At 42.3% G+C, this 25,739-nt stretch overlaps 1 protein-coding gene across 1 annotated transcript in view; it reads right to left on the bottom strand.

Annotated features, from left to right (window-relative positions):
* The window catches only part of LOC124722409 (Down syndrome cell adhesion molecule-like protein Dscam2), a 758,217-nt gene that overhangs the window by 732,195 nt on the left and 283 nt on the right, over positions 1–25,739 (bottom strand). The gene's annotated exons all lie outside the window — the stretch shown is intronic.

The following is a 25,739-nucleotide window of genomic DNA, read 5'->3' as shown; positions in this document are numbered from 1 at the left end:
CGGCACTCGATTTGTACATTTCCCACTGTTTGTTCGATTATGAAAATTTGGCCAAAAATCCATAAGGTAATTTATAAGGTGTATGTGTTTGTGTTCCGCTTGAATGTATGATCAAAAAGGTCCAAATCGTTGGTGAAATAACTTTATACTCCAACTTACAACCTACGGTAACTGAATTTGGTATAATACATCATGTATATAACTGAATTTCATGAATTATTATATAATTCCACTACAGCTGCAGTTATCCTATAACTGGTGCTGGAATTACGTTGTTGAAATACCTGTTTTACCTTGCTTATGTGTGCATGTGTACATACATTGATCAGCCTCAACAATATGACCACCGAACTACAGTCGATATAAACCCATCCAGGTGATAGCAGCGTCACCTGGCCAGGAATGACTGCTAGTTTCACACACACACACACAGTGCATGTAGTATCAGTGAGGGTGCTGCCTCTGTGTAGAATGGGGAAGGCGCTTGATCAATCTGAGTTCGACTGAGGGCAAATTGCGATGGCCCAGAGACTCGACACGAGCATTTAGGTTAAAAAATGGTTCAAATGGCTCTGAACACTATGGGACTTAACATCTATGGTCATCAGTCCCCTAGAATTTAGAACTACTTAAACCTAACTAACCTAAGGTCATCACACAACACCCAGTCATCACGAGGCAGAGAGAGCATTTAGGAAACCACACCACTTGTCGGGTGTTCGAAGAGTGCTGTGGTGAGTGTCTTCAACATGTGGCCGAAACCAAAGTGAAACCATGTCCAGACATCGTGGGATTGGGCGGCCACCTCTCATTACAGATGTCAGACGTCGTAGGCTGGGCTGCCTGGTAAAATATAACATATTTTCAGGTAGCCCATGTAGAACTATAGTCACGACAACTGTAAGAAAGAAAATATTTCTTCTAACAACAGCTGCAATAGTTGCAATTAAAAACATAAACAAGTGATAAAACAATTACTTTTTAGCTTGGCTAATCTTCCGCTTTTGAAACACAAAATAAATTTATTTACTGGTTACAACTCTCAAATTTGGATCAGATTTGTTAACCGTTGTTTCAAGAAGATCCTCTTGCAGTTTAAACATAAATTATGGTTACGGTAAATAATTATTTGGTGTATGAAATTTTTATTATAGTGCAGACTTTAACGCTGGCAGAGTACAAGTATGTCTGAAAACACAGTGCACCGAACACTCCGGATGATGGGATTCCGCAGGTGACGACCCATGCATGTGCCAATGTTAATACTACGATATCGGCAACTACAACTGAAGTGGTACGTGACCGTCGGCACAGAACGTTGGCGCAGTGACAGAGCGTTGCATGGTCTGATGAATCTCGATACCTTCTTTATCATGCTGATGGCAGAGCGCGAAGCCGTCGTCTTCCACGGGAACACGTCGTTGAGGCCTCTACTACGGAACGCAGCCAGGCTGACGGCGGCTTCATTATGCTTAGGAGAACATTCACGTGGGCGTCCATGTGTCCGGTGGAGCTCGTGCAAGGCACCGTGTTGGCCAAGGTGTACGCTGGCTGAAGACCAAGCACACCCCTTCATGACGATCGTTTTTCTCGATGGCAGTGGCATTTTTCAAAAAGATAATGCGTCGTGTCACAAGGCCAGGAGTATGATGGAGTGGTTCGAGGAACAAAGTGGCGAGTTCCAGTTGACGTGCTGGCCTCCCAGCTCGCCAGATCTGAACCCGAAGGATCATACCTGGGATATGACTGAATGTGGTGTTAGAGCTGATCGCTCCCTTTTCGGAATTTATGGGAATTAGGTTACTTGTGTGTGCAGATGTGGTGACAACTCCCTCCAGCGATCAAGGCCTTATTGCTTCCATGCCACGAAGCGTCGCCGCTGTTATCCATGTCAAAGGTGCACATGCCGGATATTAGGCAGGTGGTCATAATGTGCTGGCTGATCAGTGTAAGTACTTAGTTTAATCAATGGGATTCCTATATAAAATCAAGTTATCAGAAATATAAATAAGTTTTGAAATTTCCTAGTTTGACTACTTGGCTTAGTTTAAATACGTGTGCACATGAAGCTAATGTTACACGGTTGGCCTTATGTATTCTACGAGCGTACGAATCCCTTTTCATCAATATGCTTAAGCAGAAAGATAATTTTCATGTTGTTGTAATGTAATATTATAGATACATCTAATCCCATTAAAATCAAGTTGTAGCATTCGTTTAAGAACCAAAATGTCTTTTATCTTCCTTAAGTAATGGTGTATAATTGCCCCTACATCTTTGGAATTACGTACGCTTTCTCATAATTTCTGATAATGTAGTTTCGTTTAGGGTAACTAGTAAAATGTTGTCAAAGTTTCGAAATAATTTTTTGTTTCGTTGTTCTGTCTGCTCTTTTAGGATCCTGGCTGATAGTTTAGCAAATCACTTGTGTATCTTTCTCTTTCTTCAATTATTTTCGTTTTTACTGATATCTGATGCACGTCGAAAAACTTTTGCATCACCTCGGTTCAGTGAGTTCCGGAATCTGTACAGAAAATTGGAACAGAGATCAACATAAACATCATTTCTTCCCTTTTTCTTGGTCATGAAACCCACACATTGCGTGTTGTACCACCATACAGCGAGACCTTCAGAGGTGGTAGTGCAGATTGCCGTACACACAGGTACCTCTAACACCCAGCAGCACGTCCTCTTGCATTGATGCTAGCCTGTATTCGTCGTGGCATGCTATCCACAAGTTCATCAAGGCACTGTTAGTCCAAATTGTCCCACTGCTCAACGGCGATTTGGCGTAGATCCCAGGCATGTTCGATAGGGTTCATGCCTGGAGAACATGCTGGCCACTCTAGTCGAGCAATCTCGTTATCCTGAAGGAAGTCATTCACAAGATGTGGACGATGGGGGCGCGAATTGTCGTCCATGAAGACGAATGCCTCGCCAATATGTTGTCAATATGGTGCCACTATCGGTAGGAGGATGGCATTCACGTATGGTACAGCCGTTACGGCGCCTTCCATGACCACCAGCGGCGTAGGTAGGCCCCACATAATGCCACCCCAAAGCAGCAGAGAACACACTCGCTGGACAGTGTGTCTAAGGCGTTCAGCCTGACCAGGTTGTCTCCAAAAACGTCTCCGACGATTGTCTAGTTGAAGGTATATGCGACTGTAATCTGTGAAGAGAACGTGATGCCATTCTTGAGCGGTCAATTCGGCATGTTGTTGGGCCCATCTGTACCACGCTGCATGGTGACGTGGTTGCAAAGATGGACCTCGCTATCGACGTCGGGAGTGAAGTTGCACATCAAGCAGCCTATTTCGCACGGTCTGAATCGTAACACGACGTCCTGTGGCTGCACGAAAAGCATTATTCAACATGGTGGTGTTGCCGTCAGGGTTCCTCCGAGCCATAACCAGTAGGTATCGGTCGTCCAATACAGTAGCAGCCCTTGGGCGGTCTGAGCGAGGCATGTCATCGACAGTTACTGTGTATGTCCTCCATGTGCGATCAACATCGCTTTGGTACACTCCGAGACGCCTGGATACTTCCCTTGTTGAGAGCCCTTCCTGGCACAAAGTAACAACACGGATGCGATAGAACCGCGGTATCGACCGTCTAGGCATGATTGAACTACGGACAAAACGAGCCGTGTACCTCCTTCCTGGTGGAATGACTGGAACCGTGTTCCGTCCAATAGGCGCTGCTCATGCATGGTTGTTTACATCTTTTGCGGGTTAAGTGACATCTCTGACTAGTCAAAGGGACTGTGTCTGTGATACAATACATATAGTCAACGTCTATCTTCAGGAGTTCAGGGAACCGGGGTATTGCAAAACTTTTTTTATATGTGTGTATATATTAAGTTAATCGAATTAGTTCAACAACGTAATTCTAGAATCACATGAAGGAACGTGGTCTAGAGCCCGAGGCAGGCAGCTTTAAGCATTTTCTGCTGTTTTTGTTGTTGTGAGACTTAAGATTGTGTTTTGTTGTTTACTTACCATCTGGGGTACCAGGCTTCGCTCAGGGAGTTGTTAAGAGACAGTGAGGCAGTTCGAATAAGAGGATAAATTTTAAATTATAAGAGGTAAAAGAATTATTGAAACCATATTGTAACTATTTACAATATTGGTTTATAAACAATTTTTTCATTTTGTTGTCTGGGGTATATATGTATAAATTTTTCAATTTTCGTACTCGAGAGTTTTAAGGTTTGTCCTTGCCATTTTTTAATTGTAAAACTGTATGCTAATGTGCTTAGAAATTAGTCTTTTAAATTGGAATGGCAGTTCAATAGAGATCAGCAATTTTCTGGTGATAAATATTGTGCGTTCTTGGTACTTTCCAGTCGTAAGTTCAGCTTTCGTTATATAATTCTGTAGCTGTTTGATGATCATTCTTGTTCCATTACATAGTTGTGAGTTGACATCCGAGCGGTTCTAGGCGCTACAGTCAGGAACCGCGCGACCGCTACAGTCGCAGGTTCGAATCCTGCTTCGGGCATGGATGTTTGTGATGTCCTAAGGTTAGTTAGGTTTAAGTAGTTCTAAGTTCTAGGGGACTGATGACCTCAGAAATAGAGTCCCATAGTGCTCAGAGCCATTTGAACCATTTGATTTGAGTTGAAATTTCTGAGTAGTATGATCGGAGATGCAATTTTAAGTCGAGGGCAGTGTAATGGCTTTCGTGGTACTGACAAAGAGTCTAAAAATTCTCTAGGAAAGTTCACATTTTCTTCATCATTTACCATCATGTCGATCGATTTGTATATTCTCTCTTCACCGGGAATTTTCTCTTGAGTACTGAAGTTGATATCGTCGGCAATATTATTTTTAGTTGCCAAAATTGCCCTTTTAAATAGCCTGTCCGGGCTGGTATTGTTATGCAAAACGTTTGGATGAATCTGGTCGATGAGTTCGTTTTGAGCAGTTGCTATGTTGCAGACATCACTGTTGAGTTTAATGAGTCGGGGAGTCTGGCCACCAGGATATGTGCCTTCGCCTGTTTGTAAAAGTCGTTGAGCACAATGTGCTGTCGTTTCGTCTTTCGATAGTTCAACTCTCAAATTTTTTGTTAGTCGCAGTATTTTCGAAAATCTCCTGAGAGCAGGTGTAGAGCTCCTCCTATCACTTCAGAGCTTCCTCACAGGGCTTGTAATGTTCTGTCCACGGGTTCGAGTAATTTTTATATGCTACTGCACATTCGCCAGAGAAGATAATTTTAGCTTGCTTTAGAAGCTCACCCCGTCCAGATGCTCTTGAGATTTTACATACTGGGAATTGTTCTTCGGCTATATTCAACAGTAGTTGTAGGGCGGAATGGGCAGTTCATCGTCCTTCCATGAGTGGGGCTGTAGTGCCGGATGATGCCAGTGCAAGTGCGATGTGTTGATTAGCACGTATTCCCGCCCGCAATAAATTTATTAGAAACATTTGCCCGGTGTCGCCTTTGCATCCAACTAAATAATTCCACCGGTGTTATTGTCGTTCGGGTCCATGATAACGTTGTAAATTTCCTTTTGATTGTCATTGAGGAATGATATGTTGTGACCAATGTATTGAAGTAGTTCGTTGATTTTGTGGCTTTTTTCCTTTGTAATTTCGAAGTTTAGCATACTGATAGCATCTTTTCACAGCGCTTGCATCCAAAGTCGTTCTAAGGTGTGGTTGTTTATTGCTAAACATTTATCTTTGAGCCGAATGAGTGTTCCATTGAATACGTCGTCGTTGAATTCGATGGTCATTTCAGGATGAGCTTGTAGGATTTTGTACAGTATGTCATCACTCATACTCTCTTTGAAGGAGTCCCATAGCTGTTTTGGATTCAATGGGTTAAACGTTGTTAGACTTATAAATAATAAGTCTCTCATTTGTTCAGCTGAGGCTGTAAGTGACGCTTCTTGTAATGCTAATTCCCAATGTTGTCGTTTTCCAGTAGTCCTAAGCATTGGCATGCTTCTCTGTACGTCTGGCATAGGAAACCGTCAACAGTCTTCAGATCCGTGAAACTTGTTGGTCCCCGTATTTCGTGTAGCAACATCCGGAGATAGAAGCATTCGGCATTGTTCGGATGTACGGACTATGATGAGGGTAATATTATCATCGTTCCAGTGTTCAAAATGGTTCAAATGGCTCTTAGCACTATGGGACGTAACTTCGGGGGTCATCAGCCCCCTAGAACTTAGAACTAATTAAACCAAACCAAGCTAATGACATCACACACATCCATGCCCGAGGCAGGATTCGAACCTGCGACCGTAGCGGTTGCGCGGTTCCAGACTGTAGCGCCTAGAACCGCTCGGCCACCCCGGCCGGCCGTTCCAGTGTCTTCAATGCTTTCGTCATTTACGACTGCGTTTCGAGGGGGGATGTATTCATCCTTGCGTAGATTCTTCTGATTCAGTCTTCTGTAAAGCATCAGTTCCGCTTCTATTTTTGCATACATATTTACCAGAAATCTTGGTATAAACGGCGAGTGTTGAGGATGTGATTGTATGTTTCATTTTTTTTTTTTATCATTAAGCGGTAAGAATAGAAATCCTTGAAAGTGAATTTTTGGTTTGTTTCTAGGCCTGTTTCAGGCTGCATTTGTTTCACAATAAAATGATATCCGTCCTCTCCGTGCAGAAATATTAATGGACATTGGAGGTCATCACATGAACAGTGTGTATCGGCAATGCGTTGTACTCCTTCTCTGATTCGCCGGCCGAAGTGGCCGTGCGGTTAAAGGCGCTGCAGTCTGGAACCGCAAGACCGCTACGGTAGCAGGTTCGAATCCTGCCTCGGGCATGGATGTTTGTGATGTCCTTAGGTTAGTTAGGTTTAACTAGTTCTAAGTTCTAGGGGACTAATGACCTCAGCAGTTGAGTCTCATAGTGCTCAGAGCCATTTGAACCTTCTCTGATTCGTTATACAATTATGTCACGGGTTGTGTTTTCACTGTCCACAATTACGATGGTGACTTAATCTATCTCAGGTGCGTTAAATCGACGTTCATGTTCTCCATGTGATCTTTTGTCGACTCGAAGTGTAACTTTACGGTCATCAGAAATCATTTGGTGCAGTGCTGTTTTGAATATGTGAATCCGTTGGTTGTATTTGTGTAAGATCTACTGGACAACTCTAACTACTTCTCTTCTCAGTCAACTGATATTTGTGCATCCTTGATCAATTTCTGTTTCTTCTTTTCGGATGAAATATACTAGCAGAAATTTATGGTCTTCCTTGGGTAGTTGTTGTAATGATCCCTTGTTGTGATTGATTTGTCCTATTTCTGTTTCTTCTTTTCGGATGAAATATACTAGCAGAAATTTATGGTCCTCCTTGGGTAGTGGTTGTAATGATCCCTTGTTGTGATAGATTTGTCCTTGGCTGGAAAAAACATAATCTACTTCCTCTCTGGTAGTGTTGATTGAAGTGACACCCAAAGAAGTCATTTGGAAGCAGGCTTTGTATGTTTTTATACTTTGAATAAAGGTTCCTCTATCATGTAATGTAAAAATGCCTGCGGAGGTGTATCCAATGGTGGTAATAGAGTTTTTCAATCCATGCAACAGAATCCTGGTATTTCTCTACTGAATTTTTTCGCGATGCAGAATTGGCAGATGTTACCCATTATTAAAATTGCGACGTGTTTGTGTTTGTTATATTCTTTCGTCGGGTTGTAGTGGACTGCTACATTTGTTAGGCTGTTCTGTTCACTTGTCCTCATCCGCGCTTCTCGCAGAGTGATATCTTCATGGCTGCCTGTACTTTGCAGTCTTGTGTCGCAATTCTTGATTCTTCAATCCGTTGGTTTCTCTGCTTCTCACGGTGCTCATCCTCGTTCGTTGGGAACTTTACCGTGCTCCACTTTGTTCGTTTGTTTCGTTTTTTCGCTGTTCCTTTTGTTTTTGCTGTTTTTCTTCAGAACGGACAAGATCTTCTCCTCTTTTACGGGCCGGCCGCGGTGGTCTCGCGGTTCTAGACGCTCAGTCCGGAACCGTGCGACTGCTACGGTCGCAGGTTCGAATCCTGCCTCGGGCATGGATGTGTGTGATGTCCTTAGGTTAGTTAGGTTTAAGTAGTTCTAAGTTCTAGGGGACTGATGACCTAAGATGTTAAGTCCCATAGTGCTCAGAACGATTTGAACCAACCTCTTTTACGTTTGGGCATAATTTAAAATACACTCCTGGAAATGGAAAAAAGAACACATTGACACCGGTGTGTCAGACCCACCATACTTGCTCCGGACACTGCGAGAGGGCTGTACAAGCAATGATCACACGCACGGCACAGCGGACACACCAGGAACCGCGGTGTTGGCCGTCGAATGGCGCTAGCTGCGCAGCATTTGTGCACCGCCGCCGTCAGTGTCAGCCAGTTTGCCGTGGCATACTGAGCTCCATCGCAGTCTTTAACACTGGTAGCATGCCGCGACAGCGTGGACGTGAACCGTATGTGCAGTTGACGGACTTTGAGCGAGGGCGTATAGTGGGCATGCGGGAGGCCGGGTGGACGTACCGCCGAATTGCTCAACACGTGGGGCGTGAGGTCTCCACAGTATATCGATGTTGTCGCCAGTGGTCGGCGGAAGGTGCTCGTGCCCGTCGACCTGGGACCGGACCGCAGCGACGCACGGATGCACGCCAAGACCGTAGGATCCTACGCAGTGCCGTAGGGGACCGCACCGCCACTTCCCAGCAAATTAGGGACACTGTTGCTCCTGGGGTATCGGCGAGGACCATTCGCAACCGTCTCCATGAAGCTGGGCTACGGTCCCGCACACCGTTAGGCCGTCTTCCGCTCACGCCCCAACATCGTGCAGCCCGCCTCCAGTGGTGTCGCGACAGGCGTGAATGGAGGGACGAATGGAGACGTGTCGTCTTCAGCGATGAGAGTCGTTTCTGCTTTGGTGCCAATGATGGTCGTATGCGTGTTTGGCGCCGTGCAGGTGAGCGCCACAATCAGGACTGCATACGACCGAGGCACACAGGGCCAACACCCGGCATCATGGTGTGGGGAGCGATCTCCTACACTGGCCGTACACCACTAGTGATCGTCGAGGGGACACTGAATAGTGCACGGTACATCCAAACCGTCATCGAACCCATCGTTCTACCATTCCTAGACCGGCAAGGGATCTTGCTGTTCAAACAGGACAATGCACGTCCGCATGTATCCCGTGCCACCCAACGTGCTCTAGAAGGTGTAAGTCAACTACCCTGGCCAGCAAGATCTCCGGATCTGTCCCCTATTGAGCATGTTTGGGACTGGATGAAGCGTCGTCTCACGCGGTCTGCACGTCCAGCACGAACGCTGGTTCAACTGAGGCGCCAGGTGGAAATGGCATGGCAAGCCGTTCCACAGGACTACATCCAGCATCTCTACGATCGTCTCCATGGGAGAATAGCAGCCTGCATTGCTGCGAAAGGTGGATATACACTGTACTAGTGACGACATTGTGCATGCTCTGTTGCCTGTGTCTATGTGCCTGTGGTTCTGTCAGTGTGATCATGTGATGTATCTGACCCCAGGAATGTGTCAATAAAGTTTCCCCTTCCTGGGACAATGAATTCACGGTGTTCTTATTTCAATTTCCAGGAGTGTATAAAACAAATCAACCTTTTACTAACAAATACACTTAACATTTTTCACACTTTAGTTTCGATTTATATTCCATCACCGTATCCCTCTGACTACTCACACTTCACTGTTTCTTTTTATTAACTCACTGCACTACTTTTTCGGTTCCCCCCATCATCACTGAAAAGAAACCGACCTACGAACCCACGACGGGTCTTGCTTTATACACTCCTACCAATGGTAGCCCCCTGAGTGGCAAATTCCCGGACATACCAAAAAAAGGTTTGGAATGGTCCACAATTTTCCAGAACATTCCACAACATTCGAGGTGTCCTGGAATGTTCCACAATGATTTGGAGTGTTCCGGGATGTTTCCGAACATTCTCAAATATTCTCGGATGTTCCAGACTATGCCACAACATTCCAGTAATCCCCGGTCACTGTGGAACTTTCTGGAATGTTGCAGAATGCTCTCGAATACTATCGAATGCTCTGTAATCTTCTCGAATACTAGCGAATCTTCTGGAATGTTCCAGAAATTTCGAGAGGGGTTTTCCAGCCCTTATGTCTTCAAAATCAGGCCCTTCAGGTAAAAATGGGAACCTTCCTCATTGATGGGAACTGATGACAGTTGGCTACCACACCATATAACTCCCTTGTTCGTAATGGGACTCATTTCTTAGTTTTAGTGGCACGCACATTGTGCACTTTTTTTAAAATGTATATTGATTTATTTATTTATCGTGTGGCGACAACAGCATATATGGGGAAATACATACAATTACCAGTTGTACATTTAAGATATATTTTGCTCGGCGTTTGTAAATATTACGAGTCTTATATATTTAAGTGATGTGTAATATATTAAAGCTATTTTGAGGATACTGTTAATTCTTCAGTTACAGAGTATATGGTGAGTAAAATTGTGTCATTTTTAAAACTAGCAACGTAACGTGTGAACGGTGAAACCATATACTTCGTCCGTCAAGCACCATCTTGTACCTTGGAAAGGAAAGTCCTTTACCATGGATCACGTGATATCTGCTAATTAATGGAGTTCCCTTAATGTATGGACAATTTTCCCTGTTTCCAAAGTGGAAATTTCTGTTAGTTGCCATTACCTTCTGTTTCAAAACGCTTTTCACCTGTAAGTGGTTTTTGATAATACTTATTCTTAATTTGATTACACTTCTTGATTATTGGTATATAGTAATGTATTAATGTTCTTCATAGACTACTAAATACAGTACTGCTAAGATTTTCTGGATTACAACACTTTTAAATTTGAATATAAGACTTGTTCTCCGATATATAACGATGTTGTACATTGGAGCGGTTTTTGACACTTGGAAAAACCTTAATTTCCTGGAAATTTTTTTGTAATTTCAGAAAAGGTCTATAGCATTCATAAAGTGAACACTATCATTTCAAAATGGAATAAGATAATATATTAAAATTATATTACAGAAATGGCTAGAGGCCAAAGTTTAAAATGTGTTCCAAGGTGCAAGACTCCTCCCTATCACTTACGTACTCCTAACAGCTTAATTTGGAATAGGTATTGTTTGACAATGACTGAAGCACAAATATAATATCGAAAATAGAAACGACTAAAGCTTTAGTTGAATCGTTATGACTTTCAAACAATTTACATAAGATGAGAAGAAGAACGTTATTAAAGACACGGGAAATACTATGAAATGCTTAAACTGCGAACTAAAAAATGTTGACTCTGTAAATAGCTAAATCCTGCTGGTCACGTGGAACATAGATAATAAAAAAAGAAACCTGATGCTATAGGTAAAGGAAAACATTGCTTATAGTGCTCATAGAAGAATTGTCAGTTTTTCCAGAAACCCTCAATATCTTCGGCCGTCCGATGTGACCGAGCGGTTCTAGGAGCTACAGTCCGAAACCGCGCAGCTGCTACAGTCACCGGTTCGAATCCTGCCTTGGGCATGGATGTGTGTGATGTCCTTAGGTTATTTACGTTTAAGTAGTTCTAAGTCTAGCGGACTGATGACCTCAGATGTTAAGTCCCATAGTGCTTAGAGCCATTTGAACCATTTTTGAACAATATCTTAACTGCAAAGTTCAAGACAACCCCCTCGAGAAGATTAAGAGACTTTGGACGATTAAGAAGCAAGCAGTACTAACTGATTTTTCTTATTAATAGAACACATATTTCAGGTAGCACACGTAGAACTATAGCCACACTCACTGTAAGTACGAAAATATTTCTTTTAACACTAACTGCAGTAGTCGCTATTAAAAACATACACAAGTGATAAAACAATTCATGAGGGTATTTTTGATCAATCGATGCAACTACAAAAAAATGGCTCTGAGCACTATGGGACTTAACTTCTGAGGTCATCAGAACTAATTGAACCTAACTAACCTAAGGACATCACACACATCCATGCCCGAGGCAGGATTCGAACCTGCAACCGTAGCGGTCGCGCGGTTCCAGACTGTAGCGCCTAGAACCGCTTGGCCACTCAGGCCGGCGCAACTACAAAAATGCGTGATTTTATCACGAGACGCTTTTCGCTTTATTGAGGTAAAGAATCTTCAGTGGTGGTGATTTTTCGATTGCTTTCTTGCTTACTTCGGGAAAGCAGGCGAAAAGTCACCACCACTGATGATGCTTTACCACAATAAAGCGAAACGATTCTGGTGAAAAAATCATGCATTTTTGTAGTTGCAACGACGGATCAAAAATACCCTCATGAATTATACAGCAACCACGGACGCTATGGCCACACAAATGGAGGATGAAACAATTACATTTTAGCTTGACTAATCTTCAGTGTTTGAAACATTAAACAAATTTTTTCACTAGTACAAATCTAAAATTTGAAACAAATTTGTTAATTGTTCTTTGAAGAAAATCCTCTTGCAGCTTAAACGTAAATTATGATTGATGTAAATAATTATTTGGTATATGAGATTTTTATGATATATGTAACTATGACTACGAACTATAATTGATTCATATGTAGCAACTCAATTAAAGTACCAGTAAGGAATATTTCATGAGGATCATACATATACATTAATTTGTATAGAGTATCGACTACTAGACTACTATATTTAGCTTTCCTTGTGGGTCAACGTCCTGTCGACCGCGTGGTCGTCCGATGCAGATGATTAATGTTCAGGTTTAGGTTCTGGACACTCGATACTCTGGCCATTAGCGCTGTGAAGCTCGTTAGAGACAGAGTTTCCCCCTGCCGTGTGAGCTGGGAAATTAGATTCCAGCAGAAACGGATTTTACCGGATCTTCCGGTCATGAGCGTAGAACAAAATCCATAAATCGAATACTTAATTGCCAAAACTTCGGATTTAAATATTTTATATATTTTTTAAAGAGTATAGGTAACTATAGCTTTAGGAGGAAGGACAAAGAGGAGTCGGTTTTCAGAAATTATGGCTCTGAGCACTATGGGACTTAACATGTGAGGCCTTTCGTGCCCTAGAACTTAGAACTACTTAAAGCTAACTAACCTAAGGACATCACACACATCCACGCCCGAGGCAGGATTCGAACCTGCGACCGTAGCAGTCGCGGGGTTCCTGACTGAAGCGTCTAGAACCGTATGGCCACCGCGGCCGGCTCAGAAATGATGTGTGTTCGTCTTACTACCACGTGAAAACTAGTAAGCGAAGTGGATCAGCTTTCTAGAAAGAGGTAGCCTCGTATTACAGAACATGACGCACACACGTGCAGTTGCACTTCACTCCCAGGAACAGACAAGCCGTTTTCAATGTTTCAAAAGCTTCACAGTTATTAACCTAGATTACTCAACGAATATTAATAAGAAACACAGTGTCATCAGTTGCATAATATGATACGATAAATGAGTTGGAAAATAGAAAATTATTTGTTAAGCAAAACTGTAGCTGTTTTATGTTTGATATCTCCAGATATGCTAGAAACAAGGCACATCACTCTTTGGTCTGACACATTGTCTTTCAAATTATTTTGCTATTCATATCGATGCTTTGAACCACAGTAGGTGCATTTGACAGTTCAAATGCGTCAAATGGCTCTAAGCACTATGGGACTTAACATCTGAGGTCATCAGTCCCCTAGACTTAGAACTACCTAAACCTAACTAACCTAAGGACTTCACACACATCCATGCCCGAGGCAGCATTCGAACCTGCGACCGTAACAGCAGCGTGGTTCCGGACTGAAGCACCTAGAACCACTCGGCCACACTCGGCCGGCATCTGCCAGTAATCGGTCGTAAATACACATGCGGTCATTCAGCCTAAGATTTTCCGTGATTTCATCAAATCACGTAGATTGAATGCAGGATGGTTCGTGTAGTAAGACCACGGCTGCGTCCGTGTCCTATCTACGATAAGTTCGAAGTTCTTGTCCGCTTCTAATGACCGGTTCGTGGGTGAGTGATAAAATAATAATTCTACTTTCTTCCATATGTCGACGCTAAATAGGAATCTGATGAGATTTATACCTCTACGCTGTCATAATTATTGTTAAATATGGTTGAAATGACAGCAAATGACTGACGAACAAAGTAATGAGGAGAGACGTGACTACAACAGAGTAATAATTTTTCAGGAGTGTACGCTAATGAAATCTCAACGAAAGCAGCGTATCAGATCCTGTGGTCTGGGTGCCAAAAGTCATCATTTATGCTTCAGGTGACGTCTTTTAGCAATGGCGAGTGAGTAATTTATGCTGCAGTTCGCTTTCTAAAAATATATAAAATAATCTTTGTAAACATACTGGACATAGAAGCGATCACAATGAACAGTAATAAAATGTTGTGTAGGAATGTCCTGATCAAGTACACCACGGAGGCAGGAGTCACACCGCTGTGCCTCTCCAAACTTTGGAAGAATGGACCTCTATGCGGGTCCCCGCCAAACTCAGCGATGGCCATCCAGGCAGGTGCAGAACCGCGATTCATCACTCAACAGAATACGACGCCATCCATCAACGGTGCAAACTTCCCGGTCATGACACCACTCCAAATGCAGCCGTTTGTGTTGTGGCGTTACTGGTAAACTGTGCATGGGAAGGTAATTCCTCAGTCCGGCTGCTGCTACGCTCCTACCAGTGGTGTAGAGTGTTGAAGGAAGTCTGTTAGTTGTTCTCGGATGGCAGGCTCAGATGTGAAGAGGCTACGATGTGCATGGTGCACAATACTCCGATCCTCCCGTGTTGTGGTCAGGCGTGGTTGACCAGAACCATGACGACGAATATGTCTGAGTCAATCATCAGGCCACTGGCAATCACGAATGACCCAAAAGTGTGGTTATTGCACGATTCGACCAGTGAGTCAAATGGAGACCCATAACGGGGCGCCTTTCAAACAGTCAGGTGTTGATAACGCTGCCTCACGTGAGTACGCAGCAACTCCGTGCCATTCACAATGTCGTAGGACAGTTGCTATTCACAATATATATAAATGGCCTTGTGGATAATATCGGAAGTTCACTGAGGCTTTTTGCGGATGATGCTGTAGTATATCGAGAGGTTGTAACAATGGAAAATTGTACTAAAATCCTGGAGGATCCGCAACGAATTGACGGATTGTGCAGGGAATGGCAATTGAATCTCAATGTAGACAAGTGTAATGTGCTCCGAATACACAGAAAGAAAGATCCTTTATCATTTAGCTACAATATAGCAGGTCAGCAACTGGAAACAGTTAATTCCATTTATTATCTGGTAGTAGGCATTAGGAGTGATTTAAAATGGAATGATCATATAAAGTTGATTGTCGGTAAAGCAGATGCCAGACTGATATTCATTGGAAGAATCCTAAGGAAATGCAATCCGAAAACAAAGGAAGTAGGTTACAGTACACTTGTTTGCCCACTGATTGAATATTGCTCACCAGTGTGGGATCCGTATCAGATAAGGTTGATAGAAGAGATAGAGAAGATCCAACGGAGAGCAGCGCGCTTCGTTACAGGATCGTTTAGTAATCGCGAAAGCGTTACGGAGATGACAGATAAACTTCAGTGGAAGACTCTGCAAGAGAGACGCTCAGTAGCTCGGTACGGGCTTTTGTTGAAGTTTCGAGAACATACTTTCACCGAGGAGTCAAGCAGTATATTGCTCCCTCCTTGTATATCTCGCGAAGAGACCGTGAGGATAAAATCAGAGAGATTAGAGCCCACACAGAGGCATACCGACAATCTTGCTTTCCACGAACAATACGCGACGGGAATAGAAGGTAGAACCGATATAGATAAATTTAAATTAATGCAGACGAATAGGAAAAAGAATCCTGTAATGTTTGAATACTCCATTAGTAGCGTAGCGCTTGACACAGTCACGTCGATTAAATATTTGGGCGTAACATTGCAGAGCGATATGAAGTGGGACAAGCATGTAATGGCAGTTGTGGGGAAGGCGGATAGTCGTCTTCGGTTCATTGGTAGAATTTTGAGAAGATGTGGTTCATCTGTAAAGGAGACCGCTTATAAAACTCTAATACGACCTATTCTTGAGTACCGCTCGAGCGATTGGGATCTCTATCAGGTCGGATTGAGGGAGGACATAGAAGCAATTTAGAGGCGGGCTGCTAGATTTGTTACTGGTAGGTTTGATCATCACGCTAGTGTTACGGAAATGCTTCAGGAACTCGGGTGGGAATCTCTAGAGGAAAGGAGGCGTTATTTTCGTGAATCGCTACTGAGGAGATTTAGAGAACCAGCATTTGAGGCTGACTGCAGTACAATTTTACTGCCGCCAACTTACATTTCGCGGAAAGACCACAACGATAAGATAAGACAAGACAGATTAGGGCTCTTACAGAGGCATATAGGCACTCATTTTTCCCTCGTTCTGTTTGGGAGTGGAACGGGGAGAGAAGATCCTAGTTGTGGTACGAGGTACCCTTCGCCACGCACCGTATGGTGGATTGCGGAGTATGTATGTAGATGCAGATGTAGATGTAGATGTACTCAAAGTACCCTCCGCCACACACCGTCAGGTGGCTTGCGGAGTATGGATGTAGATGTAGATAATCACTCAATATCTGACGCTGTTCACTCTCCTTGTATACACTACCAGCTAACAACACTAACTGGTAAGAACACTAACTACGAACAATACTAATGCACTGTGGCCGAGCGGTTCTAGGCGCTTCATTCTGGAACCGCGCTGTTTCTACGGTCGCAGGTTCGAATCCTGCCTTGGGCTTGGATGTGTGTGATGTCCTTAGGTTAGTTAGGTTTAAGTAGTTCTAAGTCAAGGGGACTGATGACCTCAGATGTGAAGTCTCATAGTGCTTAGAGCCATTTGAACAATTTGAACTAATGCACTCTTGTGTTTGTTTTACACGTCACGGAGAAATGCAACTCTAATCGTGTACACACACGGCGATGGTTTGTACGTGTACAAAATTACATGACATCTGACAACGTCTTTTGGATGCGTCACTTTTTTGTCGGGCACTGTTTATTCGAGCAATAGGTTTGTACTCTTTGATGCTGTCTCCTAATGGACATAATACAGATAACCACACGTAATTAGCCCTGTTCCCTTACGGTACTGAATACGTGTTAAAAGCGGCCCCTCTTCAGAATGCTCTGTATAGTGCTATACAACTCGCTGTCAGTGTGAATTTCTGGAGGATGTTACAGGTGCTCAGCGCCGAGGTTATCAGGATTAGTGAATTTCTAACATTTGTAGTTTTTTGTGTTATTCTCTGCTTTACGTTTTCAAAGGGTTTCATAATTTCCTGGCGATGCCTTCGACCTTTTGCAATTTTTTAAGGCATTGTTGCATCTGTCAAAGCATTTCTCGTAAGGGGAGGCCACGACGTTGGTCTCATAGATTTACTTCAAACTTTGTACACCTTTAGTGGGCCATTAAAGCAACATAATGTGCAGCTAGAAAGGTGCACTACTCTGGCAATTCCGAGGAAATCGCGAGAGAAGTTTTGCGCGAACTGACGTGTCTCTGGGTAGGTTAGAGTTCATGGTGGTCAAGTGAGTCGCGTCAAGCTTCGGAAGGCGAACGTGTGTGAGATGACGCTTCGGATCTTACTCTGTCTTAGTTTTTAATCTATCCTATCGGAAGAAGGAGGAATTTTTCAAAATGTCAGAGAGATTTGCTCTCCCTTAGAAACTCTGAACATTCACTGTAAATGCGGGAAAAGTGCATTCATTCGATGTGGTAGATGCAGTTTCAATTTATGTTTTCCATGTATGTATGACAAATACCACCCTGCAGCGTGTGGTGTCGAGAACACATTCAGACTACTCTTGTGGTCTGTCACATTGTGCCTTACTGTATTACTGAACAACGTCATTCGCATAATTATTTCTCGAAGTATGACTTGGGGTTTCCAAGCCTGTCCCTCGTTCTTGAAAATTTAATTAAAAATACTAAATAGTCAATTAACATATGAAATTCACTATCACTTCATGAATATACGCGTGGGGATTTTTTCATTATATTTCCTCTCAAAAGTCATATAAATTAAATAATGTGATCAGTGATGAAAAAAATACTGATTAAAAATAGTGTTTACAGGATTCGAATCGTCACTTCGGCCTCGCCCCGCTTAAGAGGCACCATTTCTAACCACTTACTCCTGATGAATTCTGACATTGAGTTACTTTTCACAGATACATAAGTCACATGATAGACGCGTAGAACTTCTCTTGCGATTTTCTCGGAATTGCCAGAGTAGTGCACCTTACTGCTTGCACATTATGTTGTTTTAATAGCCTACTAAAGGTGTACAAAGTTTGAAGTAAAATCCGTGATCCCAACGTCGTGGACTTCCCTGTCACCCTTATTTGAGACAGGCCTTTCCTCATCTTAATTCCAAAGCATCCTTTTGGAACTGGGTTTATCAGAGCCCCGTGGTCGAGAGCACGTAACAAAGCGAGGGAATGAAGACGTGCTATTGCACTGGATAGCACCCACGCGATGTTTTAGCAAATAAGATCCAAGCAGCCAATTTCAACAAACTAGATACGAGCAGCCACTGATACTATACCGGAGGTACTTGTGCTGGATGTTTTGTATCTTCTGTAGCTGTAAGCTGCTATTCCATCTTTTACTTCGTTAACTATCATCTTTGTTGTCGTCTGTATTACGTCACTGAGAGGCTGTGCTTGTTAATTCTGTGACTATTGGGCCGAGATGTGGAGAATGATCTATGGAGCTCAGACGTCTGTCGATCTCCGAGGACGGCTTGGTATGACATGAAAGCTTCTATGGTATGGTAGAGCGATTCACTCCACTATAATTAACTTCTTTCTTCTTGCCCTTCTCTGGCTGTTCAGCGTTCCTCTAGACAGAGAATACACTCGGTGTTTTTGGATGTTTGAATTACAAATTTTCTCCTCGTGGGCTCTGTCTGTATTATTGAATGTGGTCACATTGTAATAAATGAAGTAATTAAGTACTGGGCTTGTCAACTACCTGAATTTTTTGTACCATGTTCAAAAACGTAAAGATATTGACAATTCGGGTATAACTTAAGGTATTTTGATACCAGGGAATATGTAAACGCACTTATGCATCTCATCTTCCTCTCTTTCTCTCTGTTTTCGTACTTAACTAATGGAAATGTTTATGTTGAATAAAGTAATCTCATCAGTAAATTTCATCTCAAGTCTGTAAATTTTGTATGAAACTATATTGCATTCATTGTTGCCATAAATAGTTAAAAATCAACGTTTGCTTATGCAATGTAATTAACGAATTAGAAATACATTCCAAGACAAAAAAAAGATACCACTGGAAACGGGTTTGTTGGTGTACAGCGTTCAATGGTACTTAGCGCAAAGGGCGCCTTGAGCTCAGCCCCTTTTATTTGCCCTTGTAGTCACTGAAGCTCTAGTTGCACGTCTAATGGATGATAATGATTAATCCGGGGCGCTGAGTGCGTCTGTGACAATCTGTCCGTCCTCACGTTCTGTCGTCTCTCTACGTCGACCGCTTCCCTCTCAATACTGTGTTCCGCCACGGTTCGCCCATTCCTGCCAATATTGTCGAACAATAGTATCGATCCTATTCAAATATTGAGAAATTCGCCGACTACTCCAACCAGCTTCTTTGAGCCCAACTACATGTCCTCTCTCAAATGCTGAAATTTGCGTATATTGTCCACGCGCCTGTCTGCGAGACATAATTACTGTCCAGCTGAGTGCACGGAATGAAATTCGCAAAGAATTTATGCCCTGGAATCGACACGTCCCCTGTTTACTATCCTTGCCACCTACATGGTGAAATTGCGCTGCAGCGTCACACATTCATCCATGGCTACCAAAATTTACAATTTTGTATTTTCCGTCGATGCCCGTATGAATATGACATTGCGACCATTTCGTATGACTCCGTAGTGCTTCTTTTCTTTTCTTTTCTTTTTTTTTGTCTTAGAGTGTATGTTGTTGCCAAAAATGAGTTTTACTTCAACTATCATTCCGGAGAACTTCAAATTCGAAATAAAATCATCAACAGCTTTATAATCATGTTGCTTGTCATTGCTAAAGGATGGCGGCACTTGTGAAAGTTCCTCGTTCGATCTCTGAACTACACTTGCTGTAGGACACAACGGACCCTCAAATTAAATTTTTCCACCTCTAAATTGTTCTATGAAAACCATGATGCTTGTCAAATGTCACAATGTTATTTCTATGCCTAAAATACGTCAGTAACTCGTATTTACATACAGTATCACAAAGCCAAGGCTAAGGTGTTCAGCAGTACGAACCTGACAGTCCTGTAACTGCACAGAACACATGTTGGGTAATATACTACGCTAAGCAGACAAGAATTCAGACGAGTAGGCGTCTGAGTTACTGTCAGCTTCTGGAAGTATGTTATTCATGTGTAATGCCTAAAGCATGACTGTGAACTCTCGAATTAACTGCCACAATACTTATTCCAGAACTAAATTGTTCCGTAATTGTACAAAACACCTGTAGCAGTTGACGTTGCTAATATAGCTTTTTAAATTGCTTTTTTATCTGAGACGTACGTGCAATCATATTCCACTGGTTTTCTGTACAAAAACGTCTTATTTTCTGATTCTTCACACAACAAGCTGTAGTAAAAATGATGTGTTTTGAGATGTTTGATACTCGCAGTTAGAATGTAGGCTTACTTAAGGTAATGCTACTCATGGTAAAAGATCGAACTATGAGAACCTGTCTTTTTACAAAATTTTCAGTAATGGATCACCTCATCAAGCACAAATTTTCTGCACTAGAAAAATATAATTAGTATTACTGATAGGCTAATATTTTTTTTATTTCGTTTGGTCAAGTTGTACTCTGTACAAAAACAAACTTCTGAGGAACGCTGCCACATTTACCGATCGGAAATATGGCGACAAGGCTCTCTAAAACGTTTACAGACACTGTATTTCCATAACGAACTACTAAGTACGAGTGCTATTCGGAAAGTAAGGTCCGATAGGTCGCGAAATGGAAACGACAGTGAAAACACATTGAAGCTTTGCATAGATGTGTTGGACAGAGATTCTATAAGTAGTGTGGCTTCTGTGAAGTTTGGAACGTGGGAGACGAGGTACTGGCAGAATTGAAGGTGTGGGGACGTGTCGTGAGTTGTGCTTGGGTAGCTCAGATGGCGCCGGCACGGTAGCTCAGCGTGTTCGGTTAGAGGATTATGTACCCTCTGTAATAAAAAAAAGAAAAGTGAGTGTACGGATCAACGAAGAACCTGAACAGGCGTCATCGGACATCCACCTCGAACACATTCCACGAGCAATATAGAACAAAATGAGATAAAAAAAGATGATAGAGCACTTGCCCCCGAAAGGCAAAGATTCCGAGTTCGAGTCTCGGCCCGGAACACAGTTTTAATCTACCAGGAAATTTCATATCAGCGCACACTCCGCTGCAGAGTAAAAATCTCATTCAGTATCAAATGTCTCAGGGAAGCCAAAGAAATGGTTCTGTGCGGTCACTTGACTTTCCTGGATACAGTTTAGCACGAAAGGTAATAAATAAATCTGTTGCTTTGAAGTAGACTACTTTCATTGGCCGATAGTTTTCACTTCTTTGCCTTTGGGAATAATAAATTTAGCCTGTTATTGATTCATTTAACGAACTATAGCGAGAAATGTTTTTTGCAGGTTTCTGTCCAATATTTCAGTCTCTCTCGCTCGGAGAAAAAGACCGACATTAATGTATCAAACGTTGTGACTGATTCCAGGTAGAACATAGAAGTCAATTCCAATTGGCTTAGTCAATTCCCTGAAGTGAGATTATCAAGGCCTTCGTAGATTTTGATTTACTAGAGAAGGAGGTTGTTCGAGAAGGGATGTTCAAAAATCTTATCCAGGCGAGACTGTTTCATTACTTTCACCACATCACACGCATTATGGAAAATAATTGCGTAGTGATCACTGCCTGAACGTTATTGTAATCATACATTTTGGAAACTTACAATGGCTAAAAATTTGCCAAATGGGTAAAAATACTGCGATAAATCAATGAAAAGTATTTCGCGTGTTGCTCTAGAGCATTTAAATTAAAGGTGTTATCCCGAACAGTGGTGTAAGATATGGGTTTAGACATATTCACAACGAGCAAAAGGTTGAGAGTTCGAATTAGAGTCGTAAAATTACCGCAGGCCATCGTAGACCATTGTCAGTAAGCGTAGATTACGGTAGTTATCTTAGTAGTTTTGATCAGTTAAGGTCGTTCCTGTGTTATCTGTACATTAAGTGTGTTGCATACCTGTCGGCCGTTACCTCATAAAGGTCGCTTTCTTTATGCGTGCGGTCAGTGTCGTATCAGAGTCCCCTGAAAATCAGAAGCGGTGAACCATCTAGAAACTGATTGAGGATATATAAAGGGCCAGGTAACCTATATAACATCTTCCTTCAGCATAGTTATCCTCCTGCCTGTTACTTAAAACTAAACAGTATTAACACCTATATTGAAACTGTCAATGTTTAATTCAGGTTTTATTCGAAAATTGTTGATTTGTAACGTGAAACAGTGGGATGTTGTAGTAAAAGTAAACGAAACAATACAGATTTATTATACAGTGCTAGAAAACGCAGTTTCCTCAACAAAAAGATAAAAAAACACACACAAAAAATATCAAACATCGCTTCAATACTTCGTCGAATTTCTGTAAAATACGCTTCTGTTATTCATAAACAACTTCCGCATTTATCGGTAATAACAAGAAACTCTTGCCTTAAATCATGATGAAGAATGTCCTACTGAGGACAAAATATCAACAATAATTAGAAATATTCTTTTATTTTTGTGCTTGTATACTGTACTTGCATCAAAAGTAATTGCTTAGGTTACATAACAGCGCAAAAGTTACGCGATCAACTAATTTTTATTACTTATGAACTGCAATTTATGTGCCGTAAGGATGTAAAATACACAATGGGCTAACACTGAATGATTTATGGTTCTAATTACATTTCAAACAAACAAACAAAAACGAAAGAGAAATCGACGATTTCCAGTTTGTCTTTTACACACTCATTTGTGTTAAAAAAATGGTTCAAATGGCTCTGAGCACTATGAGACTTGACATATGAGGTCCTCAGTCCCCTACAACTTAGAACTACTTAAACCTAACCAACCTAAGGACATCACACATGCCGGCCGGAGTGGCCGAGCGGTTAGATTTAAGTAGTTCTAAGTTCTAGCGGACTGATGACCACAGCAGTTAAATCCCATAGTGCTCAGAGCCATTTGAACCATTTGAACATCACACACATCCATGCCCGAGGCAGGATTCGAACCTGCGACCGTAGCGGTCGCGCGGTTCCAGACGGAAGCGCATAGAACCGCTCGGCCACAGCGGCCGGCTCATTTGCGTTACTTTTTTTGCCAATGCTACCAGTACCACAACTAATCCTACCATTTACTACATCTTTTATGCAATGTACCGAAACTAACGAATCGTAGTGCTGGTAGAACGCAAATCTAAATCTAATCCCTTCAGGCGCATTTTTATTTTACAATTTTAATCAAAATAACTTTACGCATTGTTTGTATTTTTAATCCTTTGTCGCGTCATTTTAATCATCGTATTAACTTTTATATCTGCCGGAGTTGTTTCCAAAAAGTCGATCCAACCTCTGCGGCCCACGTTGTGCGGACGAGAGTGTTTGCCAGTAAGACAAAATAGTTAAAATGGTTAACAAAGTAGTTTGCTACAAAGGATAATACGGTTGTCACTCACAAGCTTTATTTTGTTAATTTAGAAAATATTTGGGGGTTTTTGTATCTTATTTCGTCAAAGAAAGATAAAATGTGATTCTGTTCAAATAAATAAAGAAGACTTCATGGTCCATTTCTTAGTGATAACCCAATGTTTCGGTTTCTGAGTAATATATGTGAACACTTAATGCAACCCGCATCACCACCTACATGCACAACATTTAAATGCTGAGCGTAATTTTTTTTCGACAATACTTCTTGCACATTGTCACTTTGCCAACATTTTTAGGGTATAATGTGTGTAAATGCATGTTTCATCTAAGTAAACCACTGTCTGCTTTGATTCTCATGCTTCATTCTTCCTTAAAAACCTAATGTAATATGCCCTTTTTGCAACTACCGCTTCTCGTTCACACATAACATTATATTTATGTTGGCAGCTTTTAAAACTAAATCCCACAGACAGAATCATTTTTCTAAAAGTTTCTTTGCTCACCTTGAAGTTAGGATCTCTGCGACAGAAGCTGTGTAGTTTTCGCAAAGTAGGTATTTCTTTACATTGTTCGTACTAGTGCAGAAATTGATGCCTGGTAATACATTTATCCATAGCGTCAATGCAACACCTATTGCGAGCGCCTTGTTTCATCTTCTTTGGCGTAGAAACTTTAATTCCACTCTGCTCAGCTTTGTGTCTCTCCAATCGTAATTTGTAAACCAACGTCTAGCTCAATGTTAACATTTTGTCTGCACTTTCCGTTGCCTGCTCTGCCGGCACGATAAATCCCTTCTCTTTATCACTGTTAACCACGTTAATCGCAATCCGTCGTACCTGCCCGTGATGTCATTCTCCGGGCTGATTTTCCATGCTTTCACTGCGACGTTACAACGCGCACTGCGTTGACGTTTTTTTTTTCTTTATTGAGTTTCGATTCCCCCTAAAGGGGGCGGGCTGGCAGCAGCTTATTACGCCGCTCTTCAGCCTACAGAATTTGGTTTAAAAAGATGAAGATAATAAAAAATAATAACAGTTGGCGATAAAATCGGCGACTTAAAGGTAAAATGGCAGAAAAATTCTGGAGCTTAAAACATAAAACACAGGGTTGAAGATGCTAATAAAATACACAGGAAGCAGAAAAATAATAGACAGACAATTAAAAAACACGGCGACAGTCTGGGTTCTGTTCGCAAGAGATATAAAATGCACACCCAGCGACAGCATGATTTCTGTTTGCAACACTGTGGAAAGACGCACAACACTGAACACTCACTTAAACACTGCACTAAAAAGTTGGCACAAATATGACATACCACACCCGAGAGCAGGTGGGGGGAAACTGGTCAGATGACGGGAAAAAAAGGGGGGAAGGAGAGGAAAAGTGAAGGGGGAGGGGGGAAAGGAGCCAATGGAAGATGAGGATCCATAAGAGGGGTGGCGAGTGCTGAGCAGACGTGCCAGGGAGTGGGGAAGGCAGAGGAGGGGAGTACAAAAGGACTCGGGGGGGGGGGGGGGGGGAGAAAGGAGATAGGGAGAGGGTAGGCGGGGACAGGAGTATGAGTGTATATAATCACTACCATGTGGCCAAGTTAGTTCCCGCTACGGCCACGTTACCACTTCGCCTTGCCGGGTAATAACGTGTCTGTGAGATGCGATACGACCAGGAAAACAATAAAGTTGCGATTCCAATGCAGCGGCTGTGCCAGACACAAGCTGCGCCGCAGTATCCGTGCTCTTGTTCAGTGGAACTACTTTAACGTAACTAAGTCTGCCTCAGTAGCTGAGTGGCAGCCAGATAACTGACGGCCGGTTTGAGGGTGCAGCTACGCACGCTTTTTATCATCGAACGTGTCTGCACTCTGGTGTGTCGTTGCCAACGGTAAATTCCCGATCAATCCTCGACTTAATGTTATTGGACTGGCTACTTTGCTTTGATTACCAACTCAACGACATCGAAGAGCATCATATTACGTGCCCCCTGAAACGGTATGTTTGGCTCCTCATCTAAC

This window comes from Schistocerca piceifrons, chromosome X (assembly GCF_021461385.2).
Source record: "Schistocerca piceifrons isolate TAMUIC-IGC-003096 chromosome X, iqSchPice1.1, whole genome shotgun sequence".
Lineage (NCBI taxonomy): Eukaryota > Metazoa > Arthropoda > Insecta > Orthoptera > Acrididae > Schistocerca > Schistocerca piceifrons.
The sequence above is the reverse complement of the archived record's forward strand: the minus strand, read 5'-3'. Positions and strand labels throughout refer to the sequence as shown.